The sequence below is a fragment of the Nicotiana attenuata genome, unplaced genomic scaffold, assembly GCF_001879085.1.
Source record: "Nicotiana attenuata strain UT unplaced genomic scaffold, NIATTr2, whole genome shotgun sequence".
NCBI classification, from domain to species: Eukaryota; Viridiplantae; Streptophyta; class Magnoliopsida; order Solanales; family Solanaceae; genus Nicotiana; species Nicotiana attenuata.
This window is the reverse complement of record NW_017670945.1, coordinates 332,457-342,191: the sequence shown is the minus strand read 5'-3', so window position 1 is coordinate 342,191 and position 9,735 is coordinate 332,457. Positions and strand designations below refer to the sequence as shown.

The 9,735-nt window shown below is 35.2% G+C and overlaps 1 long non-coding RNA gene across 1 annotated transcript; it reads left to right on the top strand.

Annotated features, from left to right (window-relative positions):
• Positions 1-783: 783 nt before the first annotated feature.
• LOC109244687 lies at positions 784-6,126 on the top strand. Its single transcript, XR_002070720.1, has 3 exons — positions 784-1,067; positions 3,080-3,144; positions 5,954-6,126. It is a non-coding gene; the product is annotated as an uncharacterized LOC109244687 (long non-coding RNA).
• Positions 6,127-9,735: the final 3,609 nt, after the last annotated feature.

The following is a 9,735-nucleotide window of genomic DNA, read 5'->3' as shown; positions in this document are numbered from 1 at the left end:
AAAGACTAGCTGAGAAAATAAGGAAGAAGATTTCAACCAAAGCACAGTGACCTAAAAAGGAAATGGTGGTGTAACAACAGTCTCACTACAAAATTGCATGCACTCCAAAAGAAAGTGGCACCTACCATGGTTAATGAGCGGAGAGTAAAACCAAAAGTAATATTCGAGACCATATGAGTTGCACAAAAATTTCGACATGCCTGAGAACTCAGATAAGCTAAGTATGCACGCAACAAGGGGGCAAAAAGACCATGAAAAACAATTGCTTACGTTTGAAGAAAGCTGAAATGGAATGAAAGGAATTATTCGATTAATGGTCAGTCGTAGAAGACTCCGGTATAAGATAAAAGAAGGAATTGGGTCCAGGTCATAGACAAAGGATTGATTCATTAGAAGATTGTATCATGGTTTTCCATAGCGTCCATTAAAGGCTAAAGTAATAACTAAATGCCATGAGCCGCAGATCGGAAGATAGCTTAATCCTACATAAAGGCTGATCAGAAAGAAGAGGAAACTAAAGAGTTACATCAACTAAGTAAATTAGGAGTTTTCTTATTGGACCCAAAAAGTTATAGACATCATGCACTACAAGAAAAAGGCTTATTAGGGACCAGTATTTAGCGACAAGCTTTTAATGTGGTCCCTAAAAGTGTAGTTATAGGGATGAGATTTTTTTTTTTGTCTCTAATACCCAATTTGTTTTTTCTAAATACACTAGTAGACTTATTCTGATCTATATAAAATTTAATATATGGTCTCTAATACACGATTTCAGTGGGATAGGAAAGTAAACTTAAAAAAAACCTCCAAAAATATATTTTTACTGTGAAATCCCGCTAGAAATTCACTTTCACCCTAAAATATCTCCCAAAAAATCACTTTCACACTACAATCCCTAATTAAGCGGCAACTTTAATTCTCTTCAAAGTTCACAAAGGTTGCAAAATTCATCAGTCATAACTCAGAAGCTTGCAAAATTCATCACTCCAAACTTTGGCGTCAAATTTCGATCTCTCTCCAAGGGACTTTACCCAAAATCTACTATTGGATTATCTGCCTAATCAAGAGTAAGTTTAATTTCTTTCTCTTTTATCAGTTTCGTTTCCTTTTTTCTTCTTCTTGCATTTTTTTCGATTGAACCAGAAATCGTAAATCCGGTTCTGTAATTTTCTATTTCTTTAGTTTTTTTCTGCAATTGGGTTATTTAGAGTACTGATAGTTATTGTGTGAGTGGTAAAAGTGAGAGTATTGGTTTAAAGATGGGGCTCGTAGGTCAAGGAGGAGAAATTTGAGTTTTTCTTGTAGAGTTTCGTCTCTGCGATAGTTTTCTCCTTTGCGATTTGCATTATACAATTCTTCTGGGGACTTGCTTGAAGGGTCATGAGTTTGGCTCCCAGTAGGGTCACTGCTAGCAGCAACCCTACGTTCAAAAATCTTGTTATCCCCTAACTCCATTGCTATGGGCTTATTCAATATATAAAACCTGCAATTTAAAGAAAAAGATAGAGACTTTGGTTGGAATTCAAATGATTTGAGATAAAATCTAGCAAAAATGGATTGAATCACATTGCAGAATTTAATGATAAAAAAATTTATATGTAAACACACTATGGGAAAGGGATGATAAGACGATCTACTAGTTCAGGAAAAAAAGATGAATGGTGGTACTAGAAAAAACAAAAGGAGAACTTGTGGTTTTGGTGGAAAGATTGATCGATAACTGCATCTCTTAGGAAATGACATTTAGCATTTCAGTATCACTATTGCCCTAGATCGACTGAACGTAAGGTTTTCTTTTGTTTTTGTTTTTCCTCCTCCCACGTCTCTCAACGAGTACGATTTGCCATGTTATTATTTTATTTATGGATTTGAAGAGTTATTTCACCATCTACCCTACATAAATATCAATTTAGCATTTCAATCAAGCCACCTTGTTTTCTCTTGTTATGTTCTTTCTTGCTCTGTGTAATGCATGTAGTCCTCCTCATGTTCTAGAGATATCGTTGGGGATAAATAGGTCCTGATCCAGTAAGGTAGTTCTTTTTGCTTTAAACTAACAAACTAGCGCGACTTCATACATAATAAAGGTCTTGCTAGCTGCTAAACCCCTCAAACAAAATAGCAAAAAGGACTAAACTTACCTTAAAACACGGATGTAGGAAGCAACTTGCTGGCTTTCTTTGCAGTGGCAATGTATCACTAGCTCTGTCTTTTGTTTTTGCATCTCATATTGTTTGTAGCTATACAACTCGTGAACTCAATAGAGCAACCTGGTTGTCAAGCCATCGTGTGTTGTATTGAAGTCATGGATTCAGTAAAGCATCCATCAAGCATAAAGAAATGATAACTACTTGAAGGAATATACCTGTTTGTACGTTCCACTGATGCCACAACAATGGACTAGTCTAGCCGTATGAATACCATTTATTAATACGATCATCTTTGGGTTCTAAAATTCATAGATGAAGAACCATAAGGTATATGAAGACTTTTGCACATGATGATGGCATAGGTACGGGGTCAACCTGTGGAAAAAGTGGAAACAATGACAATAGCTTTCAAATCCAATGAATAAATACATATCTAGGAACACAATGAAGGCAAGGCCGGCTGCCTAGTTGTTTTATTTTTTAAACTTTATTTTATCTTATGTAAAGACCAAAAGGGTAGTGGTATTATTTTATTACTATTATTATTATTATTATTATTATTATTATTATTATTATTAGAAAGCGAGCACCCATGAAAATTTAGGTACCGGAAATAATACATATTCAAGCATCTTGTAATAATGGATCTATGGGTGGTATATTAAGTTGTGATCATTTTGGACTGAGATGGTCTTAAATGGCATGATATGGATAGTGAGGATACAAATAGCCGATCCTAATTTGGTTGTGACGAAGTGTAGTAGTTGTTTTTGTTTACATTAAGTTGTGATAAGTTATAGTCTGCTATCTTTGTTGGCTTTAGTTAAACAGTACCATTTGGCATATAATGATTTCAATTATAATTTATCTATTCCTGGATTTATTGCAGAGGATACCTTTAATAAGCATTGCATCTTAGTTTCTTGTAGGACTTTACAAAGCAGAAAACATGCACTAGACCCGCTCATCATGCTAGGTCAACAACTGATACCAAGTGAGTAACAACTTACTTGAAACATCAATTTATTTTGTTTATTTAAGTGTATGTTATTATATATCATTTGCGAAATTTATATCTTCCATTGATTACGAGTTTGCTGGTTGTGCATAGGGAAACAGTTGGCAAAAATAATTATAATTATATGCAACAATATTTAGTTAAACATTGAGAAATTCAGGTAGATTGAAAATATTAAACAGAGCTGAATATTCAGTCTACAATTCGCTAAACATTGGTTGAAGGAGAGATATCCCCCTTCAACTCTTAAAAATAACTCAAAGAAGGAAAAGGAAGTAGGTTGAAACTACTACTAGCAATCAACTGTACAGTTAACAAGGATCAATATCCATTGGTCCCTATCTCGTATGTTATCGCTGCCAGAATCTGTTAAGATGGTAAGCCTTCTAGCGGTCTTCACAAACTTACTGCAATAGCAAAAAGCAAGCGAAAGGACAATGTCAATATCTGCCCACGCGAATATTATTGAAACGAACATAAAGGAATTTGTGGCTTAGAACTTCACCTGAATGGTTCGTCTCCAGCACTGATAGGTTAGTTTTTCTACAGGATAGTTCTCCACACTTGTCAGGAGCTTTTACATTTGGCATCTGTTTGTTACTGTATATAGCTCTTCATTGATTTAGGATATGAATTTGGTCAACATCGTAGTGATGTATTTATATTGTACATTAGACCGCCATTAAGTTCATTAAAGAACGTAATTCATTTTCTGAAATTACTGGAAATACTAATGTTTTTCGAAAAGGCTCCCTTCCTATTAGGACACTGATGTCATAAATATTAAATATCATTCTATCAATTGAAATACTCAGCTCATTGGCAGTGCAGTGCTAACTAAGTTAAACAACTATCCTATTGAATGTCATTGAGCTTCTTAACAGTCGGAACAGAATCTTATACAGTAACATCTTCCTAACCATTTTAAAATGCAAAAGTATTTTCATCCTGCATCTTTCCAGTAATTTCTAAGCATGTTTCTTTTATTTACTTAGCTTCCATATAAGAAACTGGTCAAAGATGCAATCAAAATAAAAAGTAGGTTAAATTCTGGAAGGAGGTTAAAAAAGAAAAACAGGACATTAAGCATCGCAAAGTTCACACAGAAAAAATGAGACTTTACTTTCATACTTTATCAGATAACAAGTATCAACATTCACCAACCCCGTATTAGGTGTTGAACATACCAGGGTGTCCAGAAAGTGTGAGTTTAGTTTTTATGTTGTCCTCCTAGCCTTTTGACTTGATGGCTGAGAAAGGGTAAATCATTTTCTCTAAGTTGCTTCACTGGCTATATAACGATGTATTAATTTGTCCGCCGCCAGATATTTTCTGGGAGATCTTAATTGGCAGATTAAGTGCTTCTAGCCGTTAAAACTATTTACCACCAAATTCTCACTATTGCTTTGATTAGTCCAACTATGTCTCTAGAATGCATACACCAGGCACCAAACATACAAAGTTCTTGCTGATGGAAGTTTGCTAAGGATGATGAAAGAGAATTAAAACTCTGCTNNTCGCTTCCCCTCCCCCCCACCCCCCCCCCCTCTTAATAATTCTTGTTTACAAGCATACAAAAAGATGCGTATAACAACTGCAAGGACCGGAAAAAGTAACATTGTTGCTACCTGTATGGTATATGCTTGTGAGTCCGGATATCCCTATACTTTTTGGAGAATCAAATGCATGGGGAAACATGCAGAAAATTATTCTCTAAAAGAATGAGATGCTGATACTTTCGAGTTGATCCGCTAGCATAAGCTTACTACTTTTGGTATAGCAATTTAGTTAGGTGACTAATAAATACTGAAATCAATGTTGCAGCTTTTGCTGATCATTTGAACTTGTGGATTTGAACATTCAAAGGAAACCTGTCATCCTATATATACTGGATATTAATAATTCCGTTGTTGTTGTTGTAGCAGTAATGACAATGAATTACATCTTCTTTAGTCTTGTGCATTGACTTTATCTGTGTTCCTATTACATCACGACAAGCTTAACTAATAATGATCTGATGAATTTTGTGATTAAAACTGAAACAGAACAAAAGAAGAAGTTTCTCTTTTAATTAATTTTCCCTCTTATTGATATGTTTTCTTGTAAGCATAACCTTTTATTTCCAAATTAGTACACAACTCCTTTTGATGTCACAGCAATGCTATGAGCTGGGCCAGCTATAGAGTTTGGTTTTTCATGCCCGGAACATGCTTCTTCTGCTAGTAAAAATCTATGCACAAGCTTCCACGAGCTCCCACATCTTTGCTTGAAATTCTGTTGTTGCTCCTTAGTCATTGGGTTAAAGATAGCTTTTCTGGCACATATCAAAAGCTGCTAGCTCTTAAGGAGAGCTCATAATCATGGGAAAAGTTTGTAGGCTGCCGAAAGCAGCTGGATGCCTGCAACACGTTACATATAAATCGATAGCATTATCAATTCTAAATCTAATTCTTTACCATACAGACATAATTACCCGAATTTACTAAAGTTTCTCAGGAGATGAAAGATGCATTAGCAACACAACAACAAATATTTGCACATCTAATGCCACAATACCAGAATGCCCTCTTGTTTATGCAAGCAGTGGATTCTTTACTATTGATGGTTATTCTTAAAAAGAGATTATTGGAAGGAATCGATAACAATTTTTCTGCTTAACCTAATGTTTTCTATGTATATCTTCCAGTGAGTACATGTAACTCATTTGTCAGTACCTACTATTAGCCATGATTTTGTTCCATCCATAGTGTTATAATTTTTCTAAATAATTTTTTTTCTTCTACAGGTTTTGGATATTGAGGTTTACAAGAAGAGGATTTTCGACATACAGATTGACCATCTTTTTGCTGGAAATGTCAAAAAAAAAATTACATTATAATCGAGGGATATTAGTGATATGTAGTTTTTTTGCTAAAGGTTTATGAACACAATATTATGACTAGCTTACATCATTGATGTACGGTGCAAGTAACTAATGTTAATCATTTTTTCATAAATATTATATGAAAACAGTACAATCTTTATATTAATTATCAGATTTTCTAGTTGCAAGTTGAATGTGATTTAGGGACTTGATTTATTTCTTTAGGGACTAGACTATTATTCCTTAAATCCTTTTTAGAAGTAGAAAATTTGGTTGCTAAATTTGTAGCTTTGTAGTGCCGACATGTTCGACTTAAGGACCAGCTTTAAACTTTTCGCGAAAGAAGTAACAGCCAGCTTTTAAATGGTCGCGAAACGTTTTAACGACCAGCTTTAAGCTATTCGCAAAAACATTGTAAGGACCAGAAATTTAGTCCCTAAAATATGCAAATAGGCACTAGAAACATGGTCCTTAAAAATCATTTAAGGGCCAGTTTGAAACTGGCCGTGAAACAGTTTTAACGACCAGCTCTCTATCTCGTCCTTAATGACCTTTAGCGGCGGAAGCTATAAGGGCCAGATTGGCTGGTCGCTATTGAACATTAGAGACCAATTCCTTACTTTTAGGGACCAGTTTTCCCTTCGCTATTAAGCATTTTTCTTGTAGTGATGATTGAGAACATCACAGAATCACTCTTAATATCAGAGGTACAAGAGAGATAGTACAGTAGCCATATTCTATAACGGCTCTACGATTAAGCCAGTTAGAAGTGTCCCAACCTCATAAGAAGTTAGTATGAAGCTCTCACAATATTGTGTAAAGAGGTGCATATATTATAATAGAAGTTCAAGACGTGGATGTGAATTATACCTATGTGGAGGGAAGGTCATGAAAGAGATAGAAGATGTGATGTGAGACTTTAAGGTAAGTAAGGTAAAGGTGAACAACGTACGAGATACTCAAAAGCAGAAGGTTAAGAATAGTCCATACTTCGGATAGCGCGGGGATTCAGTATCCAGGAATGATAGCAGCGTCGTCAGTGGCATATCTTCCAACTTATTTTCTTTTAAAATATCGAGAGGTCTAGATAAAAGAGTAAAGAAGAGTTTGAGACGATGTGATGTCTCGCTTGATTTTCCAGAATAACATAAGAAAATCTATGGTGCAAGCAAGTTGAAGGAAGGTTGTGAGTAGTATAAATAGATACTTATAGGTCGCAAGCTAAAGTATAGTAAAGCGACAAGATTTTAGGAAGACAGGAGTAAGGATAAGAAAGGGCAAGTGAGAAGGTGACGAGAATGGATAAGTCCTCAAGAGTCTAAGACTAGTAGCATTTAGAAGAGATGGAATGCTGCCTTGGTAGTATAATGATGGTGTAATTGTGATAGATAAAGGATGACGTTTGGGCCTTCGATTGAGTAATGATTTGAAAAAAAAGGGATTCATAAAATGTACGGGATTAAAATACCCACGTAAGGTGAATCGCATTGGGATGCTACGAAATACGATTATTGAATCATGGTATCGCTCCAGGTGGATCAGTCTATTCATTTCAGATGTTTCTATAATGAGACGTGAAACCTAGTGGCAGTGTTACATAAGAGGTCAAGTCATCAGTGGTAGATTACAGATCAACATTAAGGTGAATCAATAGTGGATGGACAATAGTCACAAAGTATGAGGTGAGATTAGGCCGTCATTCTTAAGATGAACAAGTAATGAGGAAGCATTAAAGGACTTAGATTTATACATATGGGATAAATAACGAAAGTAACCTGGAGTTCTGTAGCAGACCTCAGTAACGATAAATCGAAGTAAGAGTTATGGTATAGTATGACCTACCTAGATGCAGTAAAGTCATACGAATGGATAAACAGATCTATGAAATAAGGTATAATAATATTTGTAAGTTCGACAAAGTACCGAGAAAAGAACTTCAGTATACCTATAGATGCCCAGAGGGACATTTTATCAAGCTCTATATATGTTTGCAAAGTGAGGCCTAGAGATTGGCTAAAAGCCGGAGGAAAGAGGAGAGAAGAGTCGCATAGGCGCACATACAAGGAAAAAGTTGTACAAGCTGCATGACAAAAGATAGCAAGAGTTACGAGATTGGAAGAATTCCGACCACAGACCGTGGTGCGAGAAAGAGGCCTAAAGGGGGGAATGCCCTGGCATTTGGATTTATTCAAAGAACAGTTGCCTAAATGGCAAGAAGAGTATTAAAGTATTCTCAAGAGCTATGGGTTATGAGAATGATAAGTGCATCAATCAATATTCGAGGACGAATAATCCAAAGAGGGGAATGATGTTACACCCCATGTTTTCGTTCATGGAAGTACGCCATAAGTAAATTGGTATAAGCTCGGAAATGAGATGTTACATCTCGCGTTTTCGTACATTAAAGTTTTGTCTTTAGATAATCGACGTAGACTCGGGCATGAGATTATCTCGAGGTTATACGCATCTATGCTATTTATAGCGAGCGATAAGTAAGTGTCGTGAAGGATAAAGGGTAAACGAATCAAAGAAAATGAGTTTCGTTGAAGGTTGTCGATTTGGGTTAAAATACGGCCCGACCTACAATACCCGACATTTATGGACTAATTCCTTACAAGGTACCCCACGACCACGATAGTAGGATACGTAAAGTGTATTAAAAGTGAGTAATATTTTACGTAAGTTGAGATAATTCTTAATTATATGGTTAAGTGGTTGATTATTGGTTAATGGGGGAGTAATTAGTTAAATAAGACATTACTTGGGTAATTAAGACATTGGGATAAGGCCTAATAGGCCCAAAAACGTGGCAGCCCCACCCTTATAATTAAAAGAAATTTTCATAAAGCACTATCTTTTAGTAGTAATTAGTCATCTATAGATACCATTTGCTATATTACGGATTATAGATACCTTTTCTGTCGTTATAAGATGCATTTGATGTATTTAAGCTATTGTATTCATGAATACAGTAGCAAAAATAGGCATGAATCAGGGAAGTCCAGCTAATCAGTTGTTGTATTCGAGTGTATTCGACTGTATTCATGGAGTGAAACATGGGATTACAGCTGGACTTATTATTGTATTCGACTGTATTTACTGCATGAAATAGGGGATTACACTGTTTTTAAAACGGAAAGTGAATCAATTAATATAATAGACTCCTAATATAACTCAACAAACTCAATTATAACACAAATTTTATATTTTCAGATATAAAAAAGATTCTCAACCGAAAAATACACCAAAAACATAGCAATCTTCAGAGAAATTATATAATACATCTGAATACATAAATAATATTAATTAAAAAAATATATGAATACATTCATGGCATATAGCAAGACAGTGAATACAATGAAATACATAGAGTACAACGGGATACATTGAAAATACAATGAAAAAAAGACAGTGAATACAATGAAATACATGGAATACAATGAAATACATTTGAATTACAATTGAAAAAAAAAAAAGATAATGAATACAATGAAATACATGAAAATACATTGAAATATATTAACAGAAAATCAAGCTGCTCAGCCCCATACTCCATCGTCTTTGTTCAAGAACAAACCCTAATTTCTGGCGAATCCGCCGTTCACCAGAAACCGGTAATGAAAACGCGCCGCCTTGGTCCGGCGATGGTGCCTTCAATGGCAAAAGACAACGTCAAAGCCTTCAATGCCATATCTTAGAAGATG